This window comes from Ranitomeya variabilis, chromosome 4 (assembly GCF_051348905.1).
Source record: "Ranitomeya variabilis isolate aRanVar5 chromosome 4, aRanVar5.hap1, whole genome shotgun sequence".
Classification (NCBI taxonomy): Eukaryota; Metazoa; Chordata; class Amphibia; order Anura; family Dendrobatidae; genus Ranitomeya; species Ranitomeya variabilis.
Genome location: NC_135235.1, coordinates 291,710,846 through 291,722,029, shown reverse-complemented (window position 1 = coordinate 291,722,029; position 11,184 = coordinate 291,710,846).

Here is an 11,184-nt window from a genome sequence, read left to right as displayed (position 1 = left end):
AACCTCCAGCCATGCAGCATAAGCTAACTCTGACAATGAGTGCTAGCCAGGACCCAGAATATATAGAAGACGGGAGTGGTCAACAGTGAACAGCTGAGATGCTTAATGCAGGAAAGCTTCCAAGAGCTCTCAACTGAGCAGATTAACCCCTGCACTGCTAATAGAAACCTGCACAGTTTATTATGAAGTTGAAGTGCTTCTATACAGTGCAGGAGGAGTAGGAGAAATCAGATGCTGCACTCTTCTGGCTCCTCTGTCATGGTAAACCGGCGACAGTAACAATGTTTTGAACTTTTGACTTTCAGGCTCTATATCTCACATCCACTACAGCTTCGAATTTGAGATTACCATCATTTTATAGACTGTCATCTTGGCTATCTCATACATACATTTTACTTGCAACTATTTAGCATATGATTAGTTATCCAGATTCTTGTCATGTCACTGCATTGTTACTATTTTGCTCCTAAAAATCTACATTTTAATTTTTATTATTTTGTTAGTGTTTTGTAAATCTACTTTTGGCTTTCAGCACTGCCTGAATCCTTCTGGGCATGCTCTCGATCAGATTCAGGCATGAGTTGACCAAAATCTGATTCCAGGTCTCTTCTACATATTCCCAAAGTTGGTGCATACTGGTCAACTCACTCGATTATCTATACAGCTTTTTCTTTAATTCTACCCACAAGTGTTGAATTGGATTTTGGTCTGGGGACTATGGGGAACAATCCAGCACCTCTACTTCATTGTCATTGAACCATTTCTTCGCCAATCTCTACATATGCTTTGGGTTGTTGTCCTGCTGGAACACTATGTTGTCCCTTTCATACCCATACTACTTGAGTGTACGAAGTAACTCATCTTGCAAGATACTCACATATAGCTCAGAATTGAGACTATCATGTGTCCTGGTCAAGTATCCAACGCCTTTGGCTGTAAACAACCCCATATCACCAGGTTTCCTAAATTGAACATGAGAGTTCCTTCAATTTTTCAATCCGTTAGCCCCTTTCCTCCCATGTTTCTTCCAGACCCATTTGCACCCATTAGAGCCTAGTCTATTGACTTGTCTCATCGCTCCAAATCACCCGTTTCCAATCTTCTACCGTCCATTTTTCGGACTTTTTTTTAAAACTCGAGCTGACTTTTCTTATGACGAAATGGAAGTCGAGGCTTTTTCAACTTTTTTTGTGCCACCATTCCAGTCTTGTGTAATGTGTGTCACATGTTGCTTGCATGGATGTCTGTGATTTCACAATTATGATGCATACGAGCCACTGCCACTGCCGTTTGTTGCGCCAGATCTGATAGACCTTGTGATGATCCAACTTGTTGACTCTGATATTTTGCCTGGACGTCCACCTCTTGTCTTATAAATGGATGGACGGACTTCATTTCATATTCTTCCAAATATCATGGCTGGCACTCAGTGACCCATTCCTGCCCTTATTCACATTGATGCCACTTTATCACATTGTAAGGTTTTAATACTAGAGGCAAGGACCATCCCGAATTTGGATGCACCTTGTCGCTGGTGAGATGCCTTTGATGCTTTTTTTTTAATCAAAAATGGTGTTTACTAAGTCCCCTATGTTATTTTACGCACTATTGCTTTTACTTACTTATAGCAGGGTATATGTTCATGTTGTTTCTGTCTTAGATTTAGAAACTCGTTGCAGTCCCTTTTTTTATTCCCTTTGGAAACAAGGTTTATAAACTAGAACATTTCTTATAGAGAAATAACCATAAGGGTAAGATTTCAAACAGGAAGCAGGTTGCTGAAAAATCAGGGACCTATCAATCAAAGACTGGAGGCAGGTGGGCAGGAGGAGAAGAACCAGTGCACAGTCCCGCCCTTGTGCACCAAATTCTCATAAGAAGAAAACTTCAAATGCTGATTAAAGCAGAGCACAAAAGCGGATTTGTTCACCAAAGGTATCAAATTAATCTGTATAACAGCACCATTACAGCCATGTCTTTACATTGCAAAATTGGGCTGACAGGTTCTCTTTAATATCCTTAAGTCAAGCAACTTAATGCCGTTGAGCACCTAATTACTTCTAGCTTGTTTTTATTGAGTTTTCGCAGACCCTAGACTTAAATTTAAAGGGAATCTGTCAGCAGTTTTTTTTGCTATGTAATCCGAGAGCATTATGGTGTAGGGGTTGAGAGCCTGATTCCAACTATGTATCCCTTACTGGGCTGATTGGTGCAGTTTTGATAGAATCCCTGCTTTCTCTGCTGTAAATGTAGCAGTGGTCAGAATGTTAAGCCCTATGTAACTCCGCTCAAACCACTGAGTGGCAGCTTCCTGTGTCCTGTGTGCAAGCTATCAATCAGTGGGGGCGGGGTTACACAGATTAGCCTGATTTGCCTGCACATGAGACCTAGTCCTGCAGTGATAATTTCTTGCTGATAAAACACTGATTGTATTGAAAGTACAACACACAGCCTAGTAAGTGACCCATCCCTGGAATCAGAATCTCTTGCTCTAGATTATGCTGCTCACACATTAAATATCAAAAACCTGTTGACAGATTCCCTTTAAGCAATGGGATGATTCCCAATTAGAAATGTGAATGATTAGAAATCAATGCAGAAAATCAATGTTAACATTGTGTCCACTCTAGTAAGGTATTTGACAATCACACAATGATACGTTCATTTGCTCAAACAATAATCATTTTTTTCTCTTTATATTTTACAATAAGGAGAAGTCTTATTAAATTCAAAAAATCCAAAAGAAAAAATTACTTTGAAAAGTAAACTGTATTCTAATAATCCTAGTAATTATCATCTTAACGGTAAAATTATGATTGAATTATAATCATTTTCAAACCTATCATAAGTGGAACATTACAGATTTTGGAAGACTTCATAACATTCCATAAAAACAACATAAAATATATGTAAAAGCTGTGTAATATTTTTGAAATATAAAAAGTTCTGTAAATTATTTTTAAACAACTAGAATATTTTCCTGTGTTAACACCTGGCTTTTTGAGATAACGAGACTTAGACATCTGTGCGCCCATATCAAGAGGTTCTCATGCCTTCTGTCGAAAAGGAGTTAGTCACAGCTGACAGTTCATTAACTCTGCTTATATTTGATAAATGTCTCACCTTGGCATTCGTGGCTCATTCTGTGGGCGAGATGTAGTGCCGGGTATGGGACGATGATACTGAATAATATATGATCTTGTATCCTGAGCTGCTCACGTCATCCCATGTCAGGTTATTAAACTATTGTTTTCAAGTATTAAAGCTGAATCTGTAGGAAATGCTCCGATCTATTATATTGATTTATGTCTATCAAACTAAAGTCCAAAGAGATCACAGCCTTTACTCTAACTGTCCTCTTTATGCTGCTTTTCAGTAGCACGGTGGCTCAGTGGTTAGCACCGCAACCTTGCAGCGCTGGAGTCCTGGGTTCAAATGCCGCCAAGGACAACATCTGCAGAGTTTGTATGTTCTCCCCGTGTTTGCGTGGGTTTCCTCCAGGTTCTCCGGTTTCCTCCCACACTCCAAAGACATACTGATAGGGAATTTAGATTGTGAGCCCCATTGGGGACAGTGATGATAATGTGTGCAACCTGTAAAGTGCTGCGGAATATGTTAGCGCTAGTGTTGAGCGATACCGTCCGATACTTGAAAGTATCGGTATCGGAAAGTATCGGCCGATACCGGCAAAGTATCGGATCTAATCCGATACCGATACCCGATACCAATACAAGTCAATGGGACTCAAGTATCGGACGGTATCCCTGATGGTTCCCAGGGTCTGAAGGAGAGGAAACTCTCCTTCAGGCCCTGGGATCCATATTAATGTGTAAAAGAAAGAATTAAAATAAAAAATATTGCTATACTCACCTCTCCGACGCAGCCTGGACCTCACCGAGGGAACCGGCAGCGTTCTTTGCTTAAAATGCGCGCGTTTACTGCCTTCCGTGACGTCACGGCTTGTGATTGGTCGCGTGCCGCCCATGTGGCCGCGACGCGACCAATCACAGCAAGCCGTGACGTAATTTTCAGGTCCTGAATGCCTAATTCTAGGCATTCAGGATTTGAAAATTACGTTACGGCTTGTGACTGGTCGCGTCGCGGTCACATGGGTGACGCGACCAATCACAAGCCGTGACGTCACGGGAGGCAGGAAACGCGCGCATTTTAAAATTACGTCACGGCTTGTGATTGGTTGCGTGCCGCCCATGTGACCGCGACGCGACCAATTACAGCAAGCCGTGACGTAATTTTCAGGTCCTGAATGCAGAATTAGGCATTCAGGACCTGAAATTACGTCACGGCTTGCTGTGATTGGTCGCGTCGCGGTCACATGGGCGACGCGACCAATCACAAGCCGTGACGTCACGGGAGGCAGGAAACGCGCGCATTTTAAAATTACGTCACGGCTTGTGATTGGTTGCGTGCCACCCATGTGACCGTGACGCGACCAATCACAGCAAGCCGTGACGTAATTTCAGGTCCTGAATGCCTAATTCTGCATTCAGGATCTGAAAATTACGTCACGGCTTGCTGTGATTGGTCGCGTCGCGGCCACATGGGCAGCACGCGACCAATCACAAGCCATGACGTCACGGAAGGCAGTAAACGCGCGCATTTTAACCCCTTCATGACCCAGCCTATTTTGGCCTTAATGACCTTGCCGTTTTTTGCAATTCTGACCAGTGTCCCTTTATGAGGTAATAACTCAGGAACGCTTCAACGGATCCTAGCGATTCTGAGATTGTTTTTTCGTGACATATTGAGCTTCATGTTAGTGGTAAATTTAGGTCGATAATTTCTGAGTTGATTTGTGAAAAAAAACAGATATTTGGCGAAAATTTTGAAAATTTCGCAATTTTCACATTTTGAATTTTTATTCTGTTAAACCAGAGAGTTATGTGACACAAAATAGTTAATAAATAACGTTTCCCACATGTCTACTTTACATCAGCACAATTTTGGAAACAAATTTTTTTTTTGCTAGGAAGTTATAAGGGTTAAAATTTGACCAGTGATTTCCCATTTTTACAACAAAATTTACAAAACCATTTTTTTTAGGGACCACCTCACATTTGAAGTCAGTTTGAGGGTTCTATATGGCTGAAAATACCCAAAAGTGACACCATTCTAAAAACTGCACCCCTCAAGGTGCTCAAAACCACATTTAAGAAGTTTATTAACCCTTCAGGTGTTTCACAGCAGCAGAAGCAACATGGAAGGAAAAAATGAACATTTAACTTTTTAGTCACAAAAATGATCTTTTAGCAACAATTTTTTTATTTTCCCAAGGGTAAAAGGAGAAACTGGACCATGAACGATGTTGTCCAATTTGTCCTGAGTAAGCTGATACCTCATATGTGGGGGTAAACCACTGTTTGGGCATACGGCAGGGCTTGGAAGGAAAGGAGCGCCATTTGACTTTTTGAATGAAAAATTGGCTCCAATCTTTAGCGGACACCATGTCGCGTTTGGAGAGCCCCCGTGTGCCTAAACATTGGAGCTCCCCCACAAGTGACCCCATTTTGGAAACTAGACCCCCCAAGGAACTTATCTAGAAGCATAGTGAGCACTTTAAACCCCCAAGTGCTTCACAAATTGATCCGTAAAAATGAAACAGTACTTTTTTTCCACAAAAAAATTATTTTAGCCTCAATTTTTTCATTTTCACATGGGCAACAGGATAAAATGGATCATAAAATTTGTTGGACAATTTCTCCTGAGTAGACTGATACCTCACATGTGGGGGTAAACCACTGTTTGGGCACATGGTAAGGCTCGGAAGGGAAGGAGCGCCATTTGACTTTTTGAATGAAAAATTATCTCCATCGCTAGCAGAGACCATGTCACGTTTGGAGAACCCCTGTGTGCCTAAACATTGGAGCGCTCCCACAAGTGACCCCATTTTGGAAACTAGACCCCCCAAGGAACTTATCTAGAAGCATAGTGAGCACTTTAAACTCTCAGGTGCTTCACAAATTGATCCGTAAAAATGAAAAAGTACTTTTTTTTCACACAAAATTTCTTTTAGCCTCAATTTTTTCATTTTCACATGGGCAACAGGATAAAATGGATCCTAAAATTTGTTGGGCAATTTCTGCTGAGTACGTTGATACCTCATATGTGGGGGTAAACCACTGTTTGGGTGCACGACAAGGCTCGGAAGGGGAGGCGTGCCATTTGACTTTTTGAATGGAAAATTAGCTCCAATCGTTAGCGGACACCATGTCGCGTTTGGAGAGCCCCTGTGTGCCTAAACATTGGAGCTCCCCTACAAGTGACCCCATTTTGGAAACTAGACCCCCCAAGGAACTTATCTAGATGCATAGTGAGCACTTATAACCCCCAGGTGCTTCACAGAAGTTTATAACGCAGAGCCGTGAAAATAAAAAATAATTTTTCTTTCCTCAAAAATGATTTTTAGCCCAGGATTTTTTAATTTTCCAAGGGTAATAGGAGAAATTGGACCCCAAATGTTGTTGTCCAGTTTGTCCTGAGTACGATGATACCCCATATGTGGGGGTAAACCACTGTTTGGGCACACGGCAGGGCTCGGAAGGGAAGGCACGCCATTTGGCTTTTTGAATGGAAAATTAGCTCCAATCATTAGCGGACACCATGTCACGTTTGGAGAGCCCCTGTGTGCCTAAACATTGGAGCTCCCGCACAAGTGACCCCATTTTGGAAACTAGACCTCCCAAGGAACTAATCTAGATGTGTGGTGAGCACTTTGAACCCCCAAGTGCTTTGCAGAAGTTTATAACGCAGAGCCGTGAAAATAATAAATGTGTTTCCTTTCCTCAAAAATATTTTTTTAGCCCAGAATTTTTTATTTTTGCAAGGGTAACAGGAGAAATTGGACCCCAAAAGTTGTTGTCCAGTTTCTCCTGAGTACGCTGATACCCCATATGTGGGGGTAAACCACTGTTTGGGCACATGCCGGGGCTCGGAAGGGAAGTAGTGACGTTTTGGAATGCAGACTTTGATGGAATGGTCTGCGGGCGTCACGTTGCATTTGCAGATCCCCTGATGTGCCTAAACAGTAGAAACACCCCACAAGTGACCCCATTTTGGAAACTAGACCCCCCAAGGAACTTATCTAGATGTGTGATGAGCACGTTGAACCCCCAAGTGCTTCACAGAAGTTTACAACGCAGAGCCGTGAAAATAAAAAATCATTTTTCTTTCCTCAAAAAAGATGTTTTAGCAAGCAATTTTTTATTTTCACAAGGGTAACAGGAGAAATTGGGCCCCAATGTTTGTTGCCCAGTTTGTTGTGAGTACAGTGATACCCCATATGTGGGGGTAAACCACTGTTTGGGTGCACGTCAGGGCTCGGAAGGGAAGTAGTGACATTTGAAATGCAGACTTTGATGGAATGGTCTGCGGGCGTCACGTTGCATTTGCAGAGCCCCTGATGTGCCTAAACAGTAGAAACACCCCACAAGTGACCCCATTTTGGAAACTAGACCCCCCAAGGAACTTATCTAGATGTGTGATGAGCACGTTCAACCCCCAAGTGCTTCACAGAAGTTTACAACGCAGAGCCATGAAAATAAAAAATCATTCTTCTTTCCTCAAAAATTATGTCTTAGCAAGTAATTTTTTATTTTTGCAAGGGTAACAGGAGAAATTGGACCCTAACAGTTGTTGCCCAGTTTGTCCTGAGTACGCTGGTACCCCAAATGTGGGGGTAAACCACTGTTTGGGCACACGTCGGGGCTTGGAAGGGAGGGAGCACCATTTGACTTTTTGAATGCAAGATTGGCTGGAATCAATGGTGGCGCCATGTTGCGTTTGGAGACCCCTGATGTGCCTAAACAGTGGAAACCCCTCATTTCTAACTTCAACACTAACCCCAACACACCCCTAATCCTAATCCCAACTGTAGCCATAACCCTAATCCCAACCCTAACCCCAACACACCCCTAACCACAACCCTAACCCCAACACACCCGTAACCCTAATTCCAACCCTAATCCTAACCCTAATCCCAACCCTAACCCTAATCCCAACCCTAACCACAACTGTAACCCCAACACACCCCTAACCCTATCCGTAACCCTAACCACAAGCCTAATCTTAACCCTATTTCCAACCCTAGCCCTAATTCCAACCCTAACCCTAAGGGTATGTGCCCACGTAGCGGATTCGTGTGAGATTTTTCCGCACGACTTTTGAAAAATCTGCAAGTAAAAGGCACTGCGTTTTACCTGCGGATTTACAGCAGATTTCCAGTGTTTTTTTGTGCGGATTTCACCTGCGGATTCCTATTGAGGAACAGGTGTAAAACGCTGCGGAATCCGCACAAAGAATTGACATGCTGTGGAAAATACAACGCAGCGTTTCTGCACGGAATTTTCCGCACCATGGGCACAGCGGATTTGGTTTTCCAAAGGTGTACACGGTACTGTAAACCTGATGGAAAACTGCTACGAATTCGCAGCGGCCAATCCGCTGCGGATCCGCGGCCAATCCGCTGCGGATCCGCGGCCAATCCGCTGCGGATCCGCGGCCAATCCGCTGCGGAACCGCGGCCAATCCGCTGCGGAACCGCGGCCAATCCGCTGCGGATCCGCATCCAATCCGCTGCGGATCCGCGGCCAATCCGCTGCGGATCCGCAGCCAAATCCGCACATGCCATAACCCTAACCCTACCCCTAACCCTACCCCTAACCCTAACCCTACCCGTAACCCTAACCCTAGTTCTAACCCTAACCCTAGTTCTAACCCTAACCCTAGTGGAAAAAAATATATATATATTTTCTTTATTTTATTATTATCCCTATCTATGGGGGTGATAAAGGGGGGGGGTTTATTTATTATTTTTTTTATTTTGATCGCTGTGGTAGAACCTACCACAGCGATCAAAATGTACTTGAATGGAATCTGCCGGCGGGCGTACTGAGCATGCGCCCGCCATTTTGGAAGATGGCGGCGCCCAGCGAGGAGACGGCCGGACACCAGGAGGATCGGTAAGTATGAAGGGGTGGTGGGGGGGTGGATTGGAGCACAGGGGGGGTGATCGGACCACAGGGGGGAGCGGACAGCAGGACGGGGGAGCGGGCAGAAGCACGGGGCAGCGCAGCACAGGACGGAGGGGACCGGACCCCATAACGGGGGACTGGGGGGGCGATCGGTGGGGTGGGGGGGGGCTCACATCAGTATTTCCAGCCATGGCCGATGATATTGCAGCATCGGCCATGGCTGGATTGTAATATTTCACCTGTTTTTTAGGTGAAATATTACAAATCGCTCTGATTGGCAGTTTCACTTTCAACAGCCAATCAGAGCGATCGTAGCCACGGGGGGGTGTAGCCACCCCCCCTGGGCTGAAGCACCACTCCCCCTGTCTCTGCAGATCGGGTGAGATTGGAGTTAACCCTTTCACCCGATCTGCAGGAGCGCGATCATTCCATGACGCATACGCTGCGTCATAGGTCGCATTGGCACCGACTTTCATGACGCAGCGTATGCGTCAAAGGTCGTGAAGGGGTTAAGCAAAGAAAGCTCCCGGTTCCCTCGGTAAGGTTCAGGCTGCGTCGGAGAGGTGAGTATAGCAATATTTTTTATTTTAATTCTTTCTTTTACACATTAATGTTGTTTCGATACCGATACCCGATACCACAAAAGTATGGGATCTCGGTATCGGAATTCCGATATCCGCAAGTATCGGCCAATACCCGATACTTGCGGTATCGGAATGCTCAACACTAGTTAGCGCTAAATAAAGATTATTATTATTTTCAGTATGATTACGATAGGTATAGATGTAGTACACATTCATATTACTGGAAACAATATCCGCTAACTGGAAAGATCTACAAGTCTGACTTTCTACTTCATTCACATTCTCCATCTTCTATATTTCTTACTTGGATATATTATATATCTATCTATTTATCTATTATATATCTATCTGTTATCTATCCACCTGTTATCTCTCTATCTATCTACTATCTATCTATTTATCTATTATCTATCTTTCTATTATCTATATTATCTATCATCTATTATCTGTCATCTATAATCTATCTGTCATCTATCTATCATCTATCATCTATTTATTATCTATCTAGTATCCATCTATTATCTACACTACCGTTCCAAAGTTTAGGGTCACTTAGAATTTTCCTTATTTTTGAAAGAAAGGCACAGTTTTTTCCCAATGAAGCTAACATTAAATGATTCAGAAATAAACTCTATACTTTGTTAATGTGGTAAATGACTATTCTAGCTGCAAACGCCTGGTTTGTAATGCAATATCTTCATAGGTGTATAGAGCCCATTTCCAACAACCATCACTCCAGTGTTCTTATGGTACTTTGTGTTTGCTAACTGTATAAGAAGGCTAATGGATGTTAGAATACCCTTGAAAACCCTTGTGCAAGTATGTTAGCACAGCTAAAAACAGTTTGGCTGATTAGAGAACCTATAAAGCTGACCTTCCTTTGAGCTAGCTGAGAATCTGGAGCATTACATTTGTTGGTTCCATTAAACTCTCAAAATGGCCAGCAAAAAAGAACTTTCATGTGAAACTCGACAGTCTATTCTTGTTCTTGGAAATGAAGGCTATTCCATGCAAGAAATTGCCAAGAAACTGAAGATTTCCTACAACGGTGTGTACTACTCCCTTCAGAGGAGAGCATAAACAGGCTCTAACCAGAGTAGAAAGAGAAGTGGGAGGCCCCGCTGCACAACTGAGCAACAAGACAAGTACATTAGAGTCTGTAGTTTCAGAAATTGACGCCTCACAGGTCCTCAACTGGCAGCTTCATTAAATAGTACACGCAAAACGCCAGTGTCAATGTCTACAGTGAAAAGGCGACTCTGGGATGCTGACCATCAAACCAAACCAACTTGTGGAGGGGCTTCTGGAAGCATGGGGTGAAATTTCTCCTGATTACTTCAGCAAATTAACTGCTAGAATACCAAAGGTCTGCAATGCTGTAATTGCTGCAAAGGGAGCATTCTTTGACTAAAGCAAAGTTTGAAGAAGAAAATTATTATTTCAAATAAAAAATCTTTTTTTCGAAACTTGTCAATGTCTGGACTAGATTTTCAATTCACTTGGCAATTCATTTGATTAATGAAAGTATGAGTTTTCATGGAAAATATAAAATTGTCTGGGTGACCCTAAACTTTGGAACCGTAGTGTGTATATATATATATATATATATATAT